The 15,542-nt window shown below is 36.0% G+C and overlaps 1 long non-coding RNA gene and 1 pseudogene across 1 annotated transcript; one reads left to right on the top strand and one right to left on the bottom strand.

The window, feature by feature from the left end:
• The first annotated feature begins 9,892 nt into the window (after positions 1-9,892).
• Positions 9,893-13,458, top strand: LOC122293428. Its single transcript, XR_006237274.1, has 2 exons — positions 9,893-10,188; positions 11,292-13,458. It is a non-coding gene; the product is annotated as an uncharacterized LOC122293428 (long non-coding RNA).
• Positions 13,459-14,232: 774 nt separating this feature from the next.
• Positions 14,233-14,859, bottom strand: LOC122293646 (annotated as a pseudogene).
• Positions 14,860-15,542: the final 683 nt, after the last annotated feature.

Here is a 15,542-nt window from a genome sequence, read left to right as displayed (position 1 = left end):
GAGGCTAATTATACTCTTAATAACCTACCTAGTTTTAAAGTTGTACTTTAATCTCTAAGTATTTATCCCAGTCACAACAGATAGGTTAAATCATAATTATCTACATGAAGTGGATTGATTTTTAAGCAACAGAGAAGCAATCAGCCATCAGGTTTTGTACCATAAGATTTAAACCCAAAATCTACTTCTTAATCACAACACCAAAAACTATTACCAGTTGAGCTAGCTGAAACAGTCTCGCAAACACAATAAAAACAAATGTAGTTTTGGACTCTGTCCTAGAATTCTTTAAAGCGAGCAAGAAATTCTCAAACAATAATTCATTTATCTCTAGAATTCTTTAATAAATTGAGAATTTAAAAAACCACATCTGGAGAAGGCCATCACGGTTATTAAGAAGTACATGAACATATTTGAGCAAATCTAGAATGCTCAAAAGTACAGTAAAAATTATCTACACTCCACTTGCCAAGACAATGGCCCCACTGGAGCATTAATGTAGTTATAAATACACTAGTGCATTAATGGAAAGCAAATATAGTGTACTAGCTCCTCTATTGTAGTACACATCATCATGGGCAGATGCCATTCACACATTCATACCTGCTCCTCTATTTAAGAATAATATCATCTGCCATTCTCTTGAACTCGCAGGAAAAGGGTTGAACATCTACAGCTATATTGTAATAAAGCTCATGTCACACAGAAATCTTAACAAAAGGTGTTTAAGCAATAGATAATGGCTTACTACAAATCTTAACATTCAATTGAATAGGAATAATCGTTTTCAAGTGATGAGATCCTATTCCAAGCTCTTACATTTATTGACAAGAATAAGAATGGGTTTATCATTGAGTTTCATGAATTAAGAGAGAGTATGGTAGAGGATGACTTTCATCCATTAACAATGCTATGGTTATCTAATGCATCTCATGTTGGATGAGAAGTGGGATAAGATAATCAAAACAAACAAGATACTTGACAACAAATTAATTGAGCCAAATATCTCCATTTATTGAACTAATTATTATGTCATTCAATGTGTTTATAGTCACAAATATTATGGTAGAATCAGCTATGATGAATTTAAGGCAATGATGAAAACAGGCATGGACACAAAAAATGGCAGCTTGGCAAATGTCCTAGGGCATTTCTAACTGCACTAAGCCTCAACATGTTCACTCACAAATCTAGGGAACTAAGGGTAAAGTAATCACTTAGCTACCCTTCTATTGAACATCATCGTAACTATTTTCCTTCCTCTTCAAAACAATGAAAACTCCCAAGGAAGGTCAAGTGTTTGCAAAAACCATTCATTGATAGGCATCATGAACAGGTTGATTTTGACTCTTTAATGTCCAAAACAACAGGGACTTTAATATACAAGCATTTGTACGCACTTGTTACAAATAAAGAGAACTCTCACTCTCACCTATAATTGAGAATTATTCTAAAATACCATCTTCATGATTTTCTGCTTTAAGGAAGAAGAGAAGAATTTATGGAGGCATTGATGAAGAGAAAGATTCTAATAAGAACCTTATGAGCAGACCTATGCAGTAAATTTAATTTAATAAACTTAATATTTAACTACATACACATTTTCTTGGAGGATGAAGTCTGCAATACAATAATCAAAAGTGATCCAAACATTCTATTACCATGTGATAATCTGTTTCTCTTTTTTCTTTAGTGAGCTCAACTCAATGCTTACTTTCGTACTATGTCTAAGTTCATTTTTCATATTTTTTTCTCATTTTCAGGAAGTAATCTCGGCATCATGACCAATTGGTTTAGGCTTATTCCTAGATGTCCTTTTAGAGGATAGGCATTATACACCAAAAATCATTTGTTCAAAAGCATTATTCACTCTGACCTTGAAGTAGGGGTTGTTATTTGCCATTATCTAATTATTTACTCTGGAGAGAATGTGGAAGTTGTAATATCCCGTATTTACGTGTATTTTAACTAAGCAAATTATTTTTATTTATTATAATTATGGACATACTTGTTTCAAGTTTTATATTATTTTAGTGGTATTATTTAATTATTTCTAATTGTGGAATTTAATTCAAAGTATTTTATTATTATTAATATTGTTCATCATTTAAAATGCTCTATATTTTAAATTAGTTTATTGTTGGATTTTATTATTTTATTTTAATAAGTCACTGTGTTTAAATTACTTTATTTAACTCACCGTTTTAAAATTTATTTTCATTGGATCAGTTTTGAGACCCTAAGTTGGAAAATGCTGGATCTCATTTCTTTTCCTTCCTTTTTATTTTTTCCTTTTCTTTTTCTCTTATATTTCTTTTCTCATTTTCTTTTTTCCCTTCCTTCTCTTTTTCTTCTCTGCCTTTCCCACGTGAACACGACACCCCTCCCTTCTCCCCCATCAGTTTCTTCTCCTCCGCCCAGCGCTATCGTGTGCTGTTCGTGAGCCACACCACCCAGCCCATCTTCTTCCCCACCTTCCGGCGACCACCCCTCTCTATTTTCAGCCCCAACTATGCCGCCGTTAGCCCCTACGCCCCATTTCAAGCCGTGGCATCTATGAGCTCCAACGCAACCATCGCACCACCATCAGCCACCACCTCCACACCACTTCATCACCTTTAGCAACCCAAACTGCCCTTCCCCAGCCCTGATCCGCCACCGGTGAAGCCCAACCATCTCACTTTTCGATTTGGCCTTTTAGGCTTCAGACCACCCTTTACGTAGCCACCCACGGCCAACCACCACTACCTTTAGCTTCACTAACACCCCTAAGCCCTACCCTAGCCTTCCCTAGTCTTCGTTTGTCTCCGTTCAAATTTGGGTATTCTGAGACCCATAGCCATAATGCATTTTGAACTATGACATTGCTTTGTCATCGCCTTTTGCAGCTTATTGATTCTCCAAAAATTATATTATAGCAATGTAAGTATTTTCTGAATAACCAACTTTGAGATTTAAATATATTTTGCATTAACAAATATTCTATGAAATTGGTTGGTTGTGCCAGACTAAGTCCAAGAAGTCAGGGGTCGGTTGGAATGTAGAACAAAGTTGTTTGTGTGATTGGTTGATGTTGTGATTTGTTGGTTGTTGCATATTTGTTTTGTGTCATACATTGCATAGTGCACGAATGTTCATGTTTATAAAATGAAAACTGGGTTTTCACATAATTGCATGCATGTTCATGTGTATATTTGACAACTGGGTTTTCATGTAATAAATGATTTTGGGTATGTTTGAAATAAACAGATTGAACGGTTTGAGAGAAAGTTGCTATAGGGTTGGTAGTAAGTAGGGATGGTGGTGGAGTCCTACTTGTGATTCCCGCCTACGGTGCATGCGGTAGGGATGGTGGTATAGTCCTACCTATGGTGCACATGGTAGGGATGGTCGTAGAGTCCTGCCTATGATTCTCACCTACAGTGCTCTGATAGATTGAAAGAGAGGTAAAATGAACTGTAGGGATGTTGGTAAGCAGGGAAGGTGGTAGAGTCATGTCTGTGATTCCTGCCTACATGCACGCAGTAGGGATGGTGGTAGAGTCTTGCTTGTGATTCCTGCCTACAGTGTAAGATGGATATTTGGGTCATTTTTTGGGAAAATGGCAGATCTGTTTTAATATATTTGTTGAACCATAGCCATAATGCATTTTGAATTGTGACCTTACTTTGCCGCAGCCTTTTGCAGCTTATTGATTCTCCAAAAATTATATTATAACGGTGTAAGTATTTTCTAAATAACTGGCTTTGAGATTTAAATATATTCTGCATTAACAAATATTCTATGAAATTGGTTGGTTGTGCCGGACTAAGTCTGAGGAGTTGGGGGTCGGTTGGAATGGAGAACAAATTTGTTTGTGTGATTGGTTGATGTTGTGATTTGTTGGTTGTTGGATATTTGTTTTGTGTCATACATTGTATAGTGCACGCATGTTCATGTTTATAAATTGAAAACTAGGTTTTTACATAATTGCATGCATGTTCATGTGTATATTTGACAACTGGGTTTTCATGTGATAAATGATTTTGGATATGTTTGAAATAAACAGATTGAAAGGTTTGAGAGAGAGTTGCTATAGGGTTGATGGTAAGCAGGGACGGTGGTAGAGTCCTACCTATGATTCCCGCCTATGGTGCACACGGCAGGGATGGTGGTATAGTCCTACCTACGGTGCACATGGTAGGAATGGTGGTAGATTCCTGCCTGTGATTCCCGCCTACAATGCTCTGATAGATTGAAAGAGAGATAAAATGAACTGTAGGGATGGTGGTAAGCAGGGATGGTGGTAGAGTTCCGCCTGTGATTCCCGCCTACAGTGTAAGTTGGATATTTGGGTCATTTTCTGGGAAAATGGCAGATCTGTTGTAATATATTTGTTGAATCCAAGATTTCAAATTTCATGTAATTATATATCTACACAATGATTTTGATGATAACAAATAAATTCAAAGAATAAAGGAGTCTCAAGCTCAAGTTGTCTACACAATGGAGTCAAGCACATCAAGGAACTAAGCATGAGCAAGAAGGGAACAAGTTCACATTAAAGCTCATAGAGTAATGTTGTAAATGTCTTAAAATTTCAAAATTAGGATTAAAGCTCAAAATTAATATTTTATCATAAAGCATTAAAATACATTTTCCACATGTGCATAACTATTTTGAAAATTTTGAAAGATGATTTATTGTCATCTTTTAAATATGCATGACATAATTAAAGTTTTGAATTTTAAAAATATTGAAGATGATTGATTGTCATCTTTCACATGTGCATGCTTTATTTGATTATTTTCAAAAGTTATTAATGCTTTATTTGAATATGAAGTCTCATATGCCTATAAATAGATCATTTGAGAGCTTCAAATTTACAATACCAAGAGCATACAACATTCATTCAAAGCTTTCATTCTCTCTTCTCTAAACATTGAGCCTTAACCCTTGTTCATTTTGATAGAGATATAGTTTGAACTGTATTGTTTTTATTTCACTCATTGAGGAGTGTTCTCTGATAACCTACCCACTATCAGCTCTTGTATCAGTAAAAGGATGTGTATAAACCTTGTGCATGTAGAAAGTGTTTTACACAAGGAATAGTTGAATTACCAAGTGTAAGGTGATTGCAAGTGTAAAGGGTGTTCTACAAGGATCCTTTGTAGCGGTATTGTTCAAAGGCGTAATAGGTTTCTATCTTCAACTGAAGGAGGTTGAATAGTGAATTTGGAGATCCTCAAGGAGTAGCTTGAGGCGAGAACGTAGGCAGTGGAGCCAAACCTCGTTAACATACTAAGTTTGCTTCTCTTTTACCCTTACTCTTTACATTTATTGCTGCTGCGTATTTTATTTATATTTTATATTGTATATTTGATTTATAATTTTTAAATACAATCCAATTTACCCCCCTCTTGTGTTAGTCATCTGGGCAATAGTATTTGGTAGATATACAAAAATTAAACCGAAAGGAAGAACATGCTTTCAGATTCAGAGAGTAAAAAAATTATTATACAAACAAAAACCCAAAATTTTTGGAAAGCAAGCTATGCATGAAGAGGGAGTGATAGAAAAAATAGAAAAGATATACTTGCATGGAATATATTCCCTAAAAGTCAGCCTCAGTCAACAATACTTGACGCCTAAAAAATGAACTCCAGAATTAAAATGGAGGCACTGTGCAAGGATTTTGTAGGGGAAGGAAATGTATGGCTAGCTTCCGCAGGAAGACAATCAAGTGAGAAAGCTGCATGCAAATTGGGGTAACTAATGGGTGGATTTGCAGGTAGGTAAAAATGAAGAAACACAAACGAAGGGGAGAAGGGTGTGGGAAAATGGGACTTCGAAAAATGGGCAAGTAAGAGCGACGGAGGAGTTGATGCAATGAAGCCTTCAAATGGAGATCAAGTCGTCGCAAACAGGGGTGACCAACGATTTGCAGGTGGAAGAAAATGGAGTCTGATCTGATGGGTTTTGTCGAAGTGGAGAAGGGTACTATTGGGGTGGAAATATGTTGGGGGGAAATAAAAGTTTGGACTTTAGCACCCCAGACTGCATCCCAACGATAGTTACAATGTCACAACAAGTTATTTCATATTGTGACGCAAGGAATTGTTGCTGATACTAAATAAATCACTGCAAAAAATTCTGAAGTGTAGCCCTTTATGGAATTTGATGTTTGATGTTAAATAAATATGGCGAATTGAAAATCGTTGCAAAAAGTGGTCATTTGCAACGATTTTATTTACAATGATTTAAAAATCGCTACAAAAAGTACTTTTTGTTGTAGTGACTAGGGGCAAAATATGAATACTCCATTTGTATACTAAGAGTATCTTAGATCATTTGTGAATAGTAATGAAATATATAGTTCATAAATAATTGTGAAATAATAGTGAATAGTATATAAATAGTAGTGAAATAGTCTGAAAAAGTCTAATAACAATTATTTTCCCAAACAAAGAGAGTTAAAATAGAAGGTAGTCTATATCATACTCTCATACTTAATTCATGAGTAATTAAGATAAATCTGAATCAGAGTAAATGTAACTTCCAAAGTCTTCCTTTAAACTCCACACATCCTCTCTCATTCTCTCCTCCCTCTGATGTACCACACAAGCCCTCCCCTTCCCATCTCTCTTCCACTGCAGCATCGCAGAGCCTCTTCATGGCCTTGTGGCCATCATTAGCCACCCCAATCGCACACACTCACGTGTTCGAGCATTTGACGTGCCCAATGGCTGCCGTAGGCAAGCTTTGTTGCAGTTGGATCTCTCGTCCTATAAATAGGCCGAGCCTCTCCCCTTCGAAATCAACTCAAAAATTACCTCTTCTCCTCTCAATCATTGTTCCATCCTATTCCTCACCCTTAAATCTCCCTTCCTATAGCCTTAGGAAGCCTTTCAACCCAACGTTGCCATGCGTCATTGTGAACCACCACCATCATCTGCATTCCAGTGGTCATATAACCATTCCTGGCCTTCTCCTTCCCACCTCGAAACAACCCAACCTGTGAACTAAGGCCCTTGTTTGGCCATTGCCCCGTCAAGCTCCGCCACCCTCCACTGCATGAATTACATCCTCCGCCCTCTACCATGTTAGATCTGCCACCTGTTAATATTCTCCTAGTCGTAGATCACCATCAATCTATCAAGATCAGCCCTTGTCACCGTGCTTTGCCCCTCTAGATGCCACAACAATAAGCCTGTTTGCCACTTACCTTGTATATTATTTTTAGGCCACATATAGTTTTGACTAACATTTTTCCCCGTCTAAGCAGTGACCCATGTGCGTGCACACTCGTAGATTTCTCTCGATTCGAGATGGATACATTAAGTCAGTGCACTTGATCATTGACAAACTGCATTTTCGTTTTCACAAGTAAAACTCTAGACTGGCCTTGGATTTCTAACACTAGGAAATTGTGTTTTATTGTAGTTTGGTTGTGTTGGATTTATGGGCCGAGGGCCCCTTGAAGTGTTGGGAATTATTATTGTAGTTGGTGATGGATTTGTGGGTCAAGGGCTGAATGAAGCATTAGGAATTGAGTGTAGTTGGAAATTGTGAATTTATTAGATTTGTGACAACTGTGATGTTTGTATAATGAGTTGTATGCTATTGGTTGTAATAAACCATGCCATCCAATATCTACCTGTCATGCATCTGCATTTCTTGTAATCGATATTTGTTTGGCATGATATTAAAATTATGGTCTATATTGGTTGTGCTGTGAAACTATGTTTTGGTGTAAAAAGGATTAAGAAATTATTTTCTGGGTGTTGTGTATCATGGCCCCAAATCGAGATAGCGTATCGTCTCGCTGGAGCTCCTCTGGTCACTCAGGAGTGCATAAAATTGAGTGACGTCCCTTGGACTGTCATTGGGTTACAATAGGTTCATCCAAGATGGTAAAGCTCTTGTTACGACTGCATGGCTCCTCTGTTGGTGGAGGTTAGAGGATGTCTGGTTATGTACATCCCGGGTGCGGAGCTGGACATCACTCGTTACGAAGTTATACGTATGGTCGTTACCCATGGTGTGACAGAGGGAGCCAGAGTATGTAGATGGTCCCTAGGGGAGACCATGGTGTACACCATAATTAAACAATTGCTGTCTAAATGGAAATGTGATTTTTGGCAAGTGGTTTAACTGATGAGTATAGTGGTTCCAATCAAATTCATATTGGTAACAATGCTAGTTTAACCATCACTCACCATGGCACATCTAAACCTTCTACCCCGAATATTCTTTTCTAATACATATATTCTTCGTGTCCCTCAAATCACCAAAAATTTACTTTTTGTTAATGAATTTACCATAGCTACTAATACTTTTTTTTTTTTTTTTAATTTCATCCCTCTTGTTTTTTTGTGAAAGATCGAGCAACATGGACCATTCTACTACACGGGCCAAGTAAGAATGGGCTTTACTCCTTTCTTGCTTCCAATAAGGATTCTCATTCCTCTACACTTGTTGAAAAACGAACCTTGCTTCCCTAATGGCACTCCATGATGGGTCATCTAGCTTTAAAAATTGTTCGTCGAGTCTTATCTTAGTTTAAATTGTTCGTCAAGTCTTATCTTAGTTTTATCTCCTTGTAGTCCCTTCCCTACACCCCGGCACTCAGACAGGGTACCCTGCCCCCACAAACCGGGGTGGGTGCCGAAGTGAAAAATCCCAACCCACGCACATGCGGGGTTGGGGGACAGGGAGGGGGCTACCCCACCCCTTAGGGGGAGGGTACCACCCCTACCCTGATTATTCTTTCCTTTGTGTCTTTGATTGCGCTTGTTTACCAACCTATGACCATATAGGAAATAGTTTTTCCATTCTAACCTGGGTCATCCTATTCTTAGTTGACCCAAAACCAGTCCCTATTGGTCCAAGGTGAACATCCTTCATAGTTTTTCCTTTCTACACTTAGGTCCATTCCTTCTTGCTCAATCGTGTAGTAGGCTAGAAGCTGAGCCCTTGTCGGTCCAATTAGAATAGTCAAGCAATGGCTTGCACATCCAACAAACCCAATCATCTCCTTCCTCACTCTCAACTTCACTAGAATCCACATCCTCAACTCAAACGTCTCCTCCTTTAATCTCAAATCCTCTTGAAACCTCTTCGTCATCACCTGAGCCTTCCACTCAACCACCTACTATAGATCCTCCACCTTCCCTACACACTATGTTCACTTGGTCAAAAATGATATCTCTAAACTCAAACACTACACTGATGGTACCCTTCAACATCCCCTTTCCAAAGCCCTCCTTGCTAAAACTAATTCAATGATGGTTGAACCAACGTGCTATTCTATTGCAGTCAAGCACTCTAAATGGAGAGCTATCATTAATTAAAAGTTTGATGCCCTACTAAAAAATGGCACCTAGAGTCTAGTTTCACTTGTAATACCCGAGTCTTACTACGTGAGTCTTTACGTCATTTTATTTTATAGCTTAATTTAAATATTTTCATGTAAAGATTTTTATTATTTTATTAATTCATTTTATTCTATTTTAAGATGGGTGGGTTTTTATTTTATGTGAATTATTAAAATAAGTTGAGAGCATGATTTTAATACACTTAATATATTTTCTCTTAAGTCCTTAACTTTAAATTATTTAAGAATTTGGCCCATTGATTTTACACCGTTGGATGTAGTAGTTAGAAGGAATATCTTTCTAAACTTAATCCTAGCCATCCAAACCATGCTTTTTGGGTAAGCTTTGATTAGTCTAAAGTAATTCTTTCTCCTTTCCGTTGGCTGCCTTGATGGCTTATGGGATAAGCTTACTTGAATTAATTAAGTCCTTATCTCCTCTTCAACCGTTGGTCTTGAGTCAAGGGTAGGTGAAGTAATCAATTCCATTGTACTTATCCAGTCCGTCCCTTCCCTCTCAATCCAAAAGAAGTTTGACTAAGTCTTTATCCTTGCTTCAATCCGTCGGTTTCTTTAAGCCAAGGAAATTTTTTTTTTCTCACTTCCTCGAGCCGACGCCTACTCTCATTTTCTCTCCTTCTTCCTTCATCTTCAAATTCAAGAGAAAATCAAGATTTCTTTCCATTATTCAAACCGTGTGATTCCCAAAAGGAAGAAAGAAATTTATTTTCTCCAAACTGTACCATATATCTCTTTTCCATACCATTTTGAGTTTTGCTCATAGTTGGGATTTCCAAGTTGCTTTCATCTTCCCAAAAGTGAAGAAGTTGGGGGTAAGAGGTTCTTAACTCATTTCTTAGTATGGGTAATATAGGGGTTTTGAAATACAAGAATTATCTGGTATATATGTATTCGGTTTTGAGGTATTATTAAGGCCAACCGAACCATGTGTGGTATTTGTGTTCAGTTTTGTTTTCTTTCATCTCTTTATGTTGTGATTTGGTATATATATGTGTATGTGTTCTGTTTTGCTTAGCTGAGTGTCTATAAGGCTATTTTGAGGCTGTGTTTCATGTATATACATATGTAAGGCTGTTTTGATGTTGTGTTTCGTGTATATACATATATGGGACTGTTTTGATGTTGTGTTTTGTATATACATATATATATACTCTGTTTTAAGTGATTAAATACATATATGAGGTTGTTTTGATGTTGTGTTTTGTATATACATATATATACTTTGTTTTAAGTGATTAAATACATATATGGGGCTGTTTTGATGTTGTGTTTTGTATATATATATATATGCTCTGTTTTAAGTGATTAAATGCATATATGGGGCTGTTTTGGTGTTGTGTTTTATATATATATATATATATGCCCTATTTTGAGTGACAAATTATATATGGGCTGTATTTTGTAGTGACTTTCATATATATATATATATATATATTTATGGACTGTTTTGGGTAATAAAGAGGGTTTTTAATAAATGAACTTATTTAAAATCTTAAATGATTATTGGAATAAATTTGATATGAGTATTTGTGTAGAGAGTTTATTTTGAAAGTGGTGTTGTGTTTTCTTCCTTAGGAGGCTAGAAATATTAGATTATTTTGGGTATAGGTAATCTTATAAACTTACTTTAAAAGGGGTGTTAAATGATTTAATTATAAATTTTGAGGTTAAGGATTTGAACTACTTAATGGGCTATTCTAGTTATTTCTATGTTATGTTTAACTAAATAATATGTGTTAACTAGGTTAAGTATTTTCTTATGTTATTATTATAAAGGTTAGACGAGAGATTAGTTAATTAAGATAACTTTAAGGGTAGAAAGGGCGTTAGATTGTAATATTATAGCTTTCTTGTTTAAAGGGAGGCTTAAAGGATATTGGATAAGTATTAACAGGCTTATTATTTATTGGAATAGGACTCATATTGACAATTGGAAGTATTGAGAAGCATAGAGGTAAATAGCTATCACCATGCTTCTTACACACAAAGCTCTCTTATGAAAGAATGTCTCTCTCTCTCTCTCTCTCTCTCTCTTCAAATGTTTTTGTAAAGAAATTGTAAATGTATATACTATGTACAAGCCTTTCTTGGTAGCCCCTATTAAGCACCCTATCGATTATGATTGTTTGTATGTGTATAAGGTAATGTATGCACGTAGATGCTAAGTCATAAGATTTTCATACATGCTCTCTCAATGTATTAACATCTTATTTATACATAGCACAACATGAAATGTTCTTTTTAAAAAATAAATGCATATGCATCGGACTAAAAAAAGGTAATGAAAATTTTTAACTACCTGAAAATCTGTTTATGGAGGAATGTTAAATAGAATGTCTACCAGGTGTTCCCTTTATTAAATTAAAAATTTAGAGTATACGCGTGTCATGTTCATGCTGATGTCATATTACTACAACAACAACAACAACAAAAAAGAAGAAGAAGAAGAAGAAGAAGAAAGGACAAGTATGTACGTAGCGATTCCACCCTACTCAAGGCGGGGTTATTACACTGCCCCTGCAACTTGAAATGTCATTGGTTGATCAAAATGGGTACATAGGATAAAAAGGAAAGCTAATAGTGAGGTTGAACTCTATAAGGAAAGTTTTGTTTCCAAGGGATATCTCCATCAATTTGGTATTGATTACTCCAAAACCTACAGTTCGATTATCAAACCAACAATGGAGATAACAATTATCTCCACTATTGTGTCTTCAGGTTGGTCAATTAGACAAATTGATGTGTGTAATGCCTTTTTGCATGGTACACTATTAGAGGAGGTTTTCATGACTCAAACTTCTGGTTATCTTCATCCACACTTTCCAAATCACACTTGCAAGCTACATAAAGCATTGTATGGACCAAAACAGTCCCCAAGCCTGATTTTCCCATATAAGCATTCCTTTATTGGAGTTGGGCTTTCATGGCTTACGTCCAAATACTTCTAGATTTATTCACAACTCTACTAAGTTCAATATGTATTTACTAATCTATCTCGAAGATATACTGATTACCTGCTCATACAAGCATGTCGTTGATGACTTATTGAATACTCTGTATTATGATTTTGAAATCAAGGACTTGGATAGTTTGAATTTTTTTCTGGGTCTCGAGGCACTCAACTCCAACGGCCAAATCCTATTATTCCATCAATGCTAGTATATCATGGATATTCTAAAAAATACCAAAATGCATGAGGCCAAGCTAATTGTTACTCCAATGGCTAGTTCCATCAATCTAAGTGCCTTTGATGGTGAGGGTTTAAGTGACACTACTCTATTTCGTATTACTATTGGGGCCTTACAATGTGTATTAGTAACTATCTCATATATTGCTTTCACATTCAAAAAATTATCTCAATTCATGCACAAACCAAAATTGTCACATTGGTAGACGACAAAGCATCTTCTTCGATGTTTAAAATAGACAGTTAGCTATGGTCTCTAGATTTGAAATCCATAAATACTATTCTACAAGCATTTTCGGATGTCGACTGGGCGAACTCCCATGATGATAGATGATCAACTAGAGGATTTTGTATGTTATTAGGATAGAATTCAATTTTAGGTAACTTCAAAAGGCAGGCTACAGTGGCTTGGCTGAGCACCAAGGTTGGGTATAAGGCGTTGGCCAATATAATAGCTGAAATTCATTGGCTTCAATCCTTACTCTAGGAACTTGGTATTAAACTCTCACAATCCCCTATCTTATGGTGTGACAACATAAGAGCATGCAACGTATTTGTTAGCAAATCTAGTTTTCCAGGCTCATAAAAAGCATGTATAAATTGATTTTTTCTTTGTCAAGGACATGGTTGCCAAGAAACTCATTGAGACCAAGTTTCTGTCTCTTAGCAGATATCTAAACATAACCCCCCCCCCTCCCCCCGGGGGTGAGATGTTAAGGATAAAGAATCCAATCGTGACAAGTCATCCAAGTTAAGAAGATATGCTCAATTAGACTTTATTATTTTTTCCACTAGTGTTTCCATTGTAACAGACTCTTAATAGAACTCCATAAACTTCCTATATATATATATATATATATATTTTTATGGAAATAAACTTCCTATATTAATAACACATGCCACACGTTATTATGTGTGGTTGATATTTTCTCAACAATCCCCAACATTGATTAGCTGAATATTTGGAATGTCGTAAAAGAAGTTGTTGGCAACTAATGAAAGAAACAAATCCCTTTTTACCAATTGCAAAATAAATATAATTAATGAATGAAAAGAGAGCGCGGCCTGCAGACTTTGAATTGAGGTTCTAATAGTAAAGGCTTCATAGTAGCCATCATACACTCCACTCTTATTTCTCTCTCTTTATACCACTAATCAAAGTTTTGGTTGCTTTGCTTAATGGTAAAAACAATTCCATTGCTAATGGTGTATATCATAACACACGATTGGTGGGCAGCAATGTGCATTTTAGCATACTCATGGAAAAAAATAATAATAATAATGGAGATGCTTTATCTATGTCAATGTTTCAGAATCGACGAAGATGATCATGCATGCAAACTTCATTTACATGATCATTACAATACAAAACACCAAAAAAAAATTGTTTACTATAAAGCCATGCACGTCATAAGGGCAAAAGAAGAAGAAAAGGAAACACCAAAGTAAGATTTTATTCATAGGACAATAATTGCTCAACTTTACATATAGGTGAGTGTACGTACAAGCCTCTTTGCAAACAAGCAAAATGGCATTATTTGGAAACCATCACTACATTGTCTATACTACAAGAAGTGAAAAGCATCAAAACCTCCTAGTTATTGTGCATAAAAATGCTTTATACAAGGTACTGATATGGAAAGCAATAGAGTATATTTCTCGCATTCTACTATTCTGTGTAGAGCTCAGAATTGGATAACCTTGGAGTTGGAATTGTAATGGTTGGATTCTTCGTCTTGGTAACAACACCAAACATGTCAGAAAATTCTATCTCTGAACCTTGTGGCAATTTCCACTCATAGGAATGCAAAAAAGAAGCCAAGATGTATTTGAGTGTCCTCTCCCCTAGTGTAAGCCTTGCGCATATTCTTCTCCCTAACCCAAATGGAAGATATTTAAAGTTGTTGCCTAAATAATCAAACCTACCAAAAGCATTATTTAGAAACCTCTCAGGTTTAAATTTCAATGGATTGTCCTAATACTTTGGATCCCTTTGTATAGCCCAAGCATTTAGGAAAATACTAGAACCTTTGGGTACATGGTACCCTCCAATGATGCTAGATTCACTTGGAGTACAAACTAATAGGAAAGGACCAACTAGGTGCAAACGACATGTCTCTTTAATAACAGCTTCTAAATAATGTAATTTGGGCAAATGAGATTCTTCAACTAAGTTGCCCAACCCTACAACTCCTGTTAATTCTTCAGTAACCTTTCTCATTATCTCTGGATGCTTCAACAACCTTGCCATCACCCATTCACACATAGTTGTTCTGGTGTCGGATCCAGCCACCACTATGTCCTATTTAAACAAGAGTAAGGTGATTAGCTCAACTGAAGATTGAAAAAAAAAAACAAACCAAAATAAAGTTTGGATGTCTATGAATTAGTTAAAGTTATTAATGGCAAAATCACTAAAGTGCTAATGAAACACGAAAGTAAAAAAGCAGACACAAACATATATATATATACACATACAAAAACCACGGCCTTGAGTTGGGTCATGCTCATTGATGGTGCACCGTCATCCTGCTCCCTTAGTTCCAAGAGAACTTGCAAAAAGTCATTTTTTCCAATCTTTGTCATAATTCCCTCTTCTTCGGCTTTGGACAAACTCTTCATCTGTTTGTCAATAGCATAATCAAGTACTCCACCAATGTTTTAAAAAATTCTCTTTACTTTCCTTCCAATCCCTTGTAAATCAAAACTTGCTAAAGCCGGGATCTTATGCAAAGCATTTGGTTTTCTAAGAATCATCAATAATTCCCCAAAGATATGCTTAAAGAATTAATTGTTAATAAAATAGTGTATTTTCTTATTTTTAAAGATATTTTTAAAATATTTAATTAAAAAAAATGTAATTACACTACTAATAAATTTGAAAATTAGTACCCTTCGAAAATTTCAGTCCCGAAAATTCAGCCTCCAACGTCAAAATCCTGACTTTGTTCTTCCCCACGTGGGCTGATTTTCGTGGAA

The sequence above is a fragment of the Carya illinoinensis genome, chromosome 14 (assembly GCF_018687715.1).
Source record: "Carya illinoinensis cultivar Pawnee chromosome 14, C.illinoinensisPawnee_v1, whole genome shotgun sequence".
Lineage (NCBI taxonomy): Eukaryota > Viridiplantae > Streptophyta > Magnoliopsida > Fagales > Juglandaceae > Carya > Carya illinoinensis.
The sequence above is the reverse complement of the archived record's forward strand: the minus strand, read 5'-3'. Positions and strand labels throughout refer to the sequence as shown.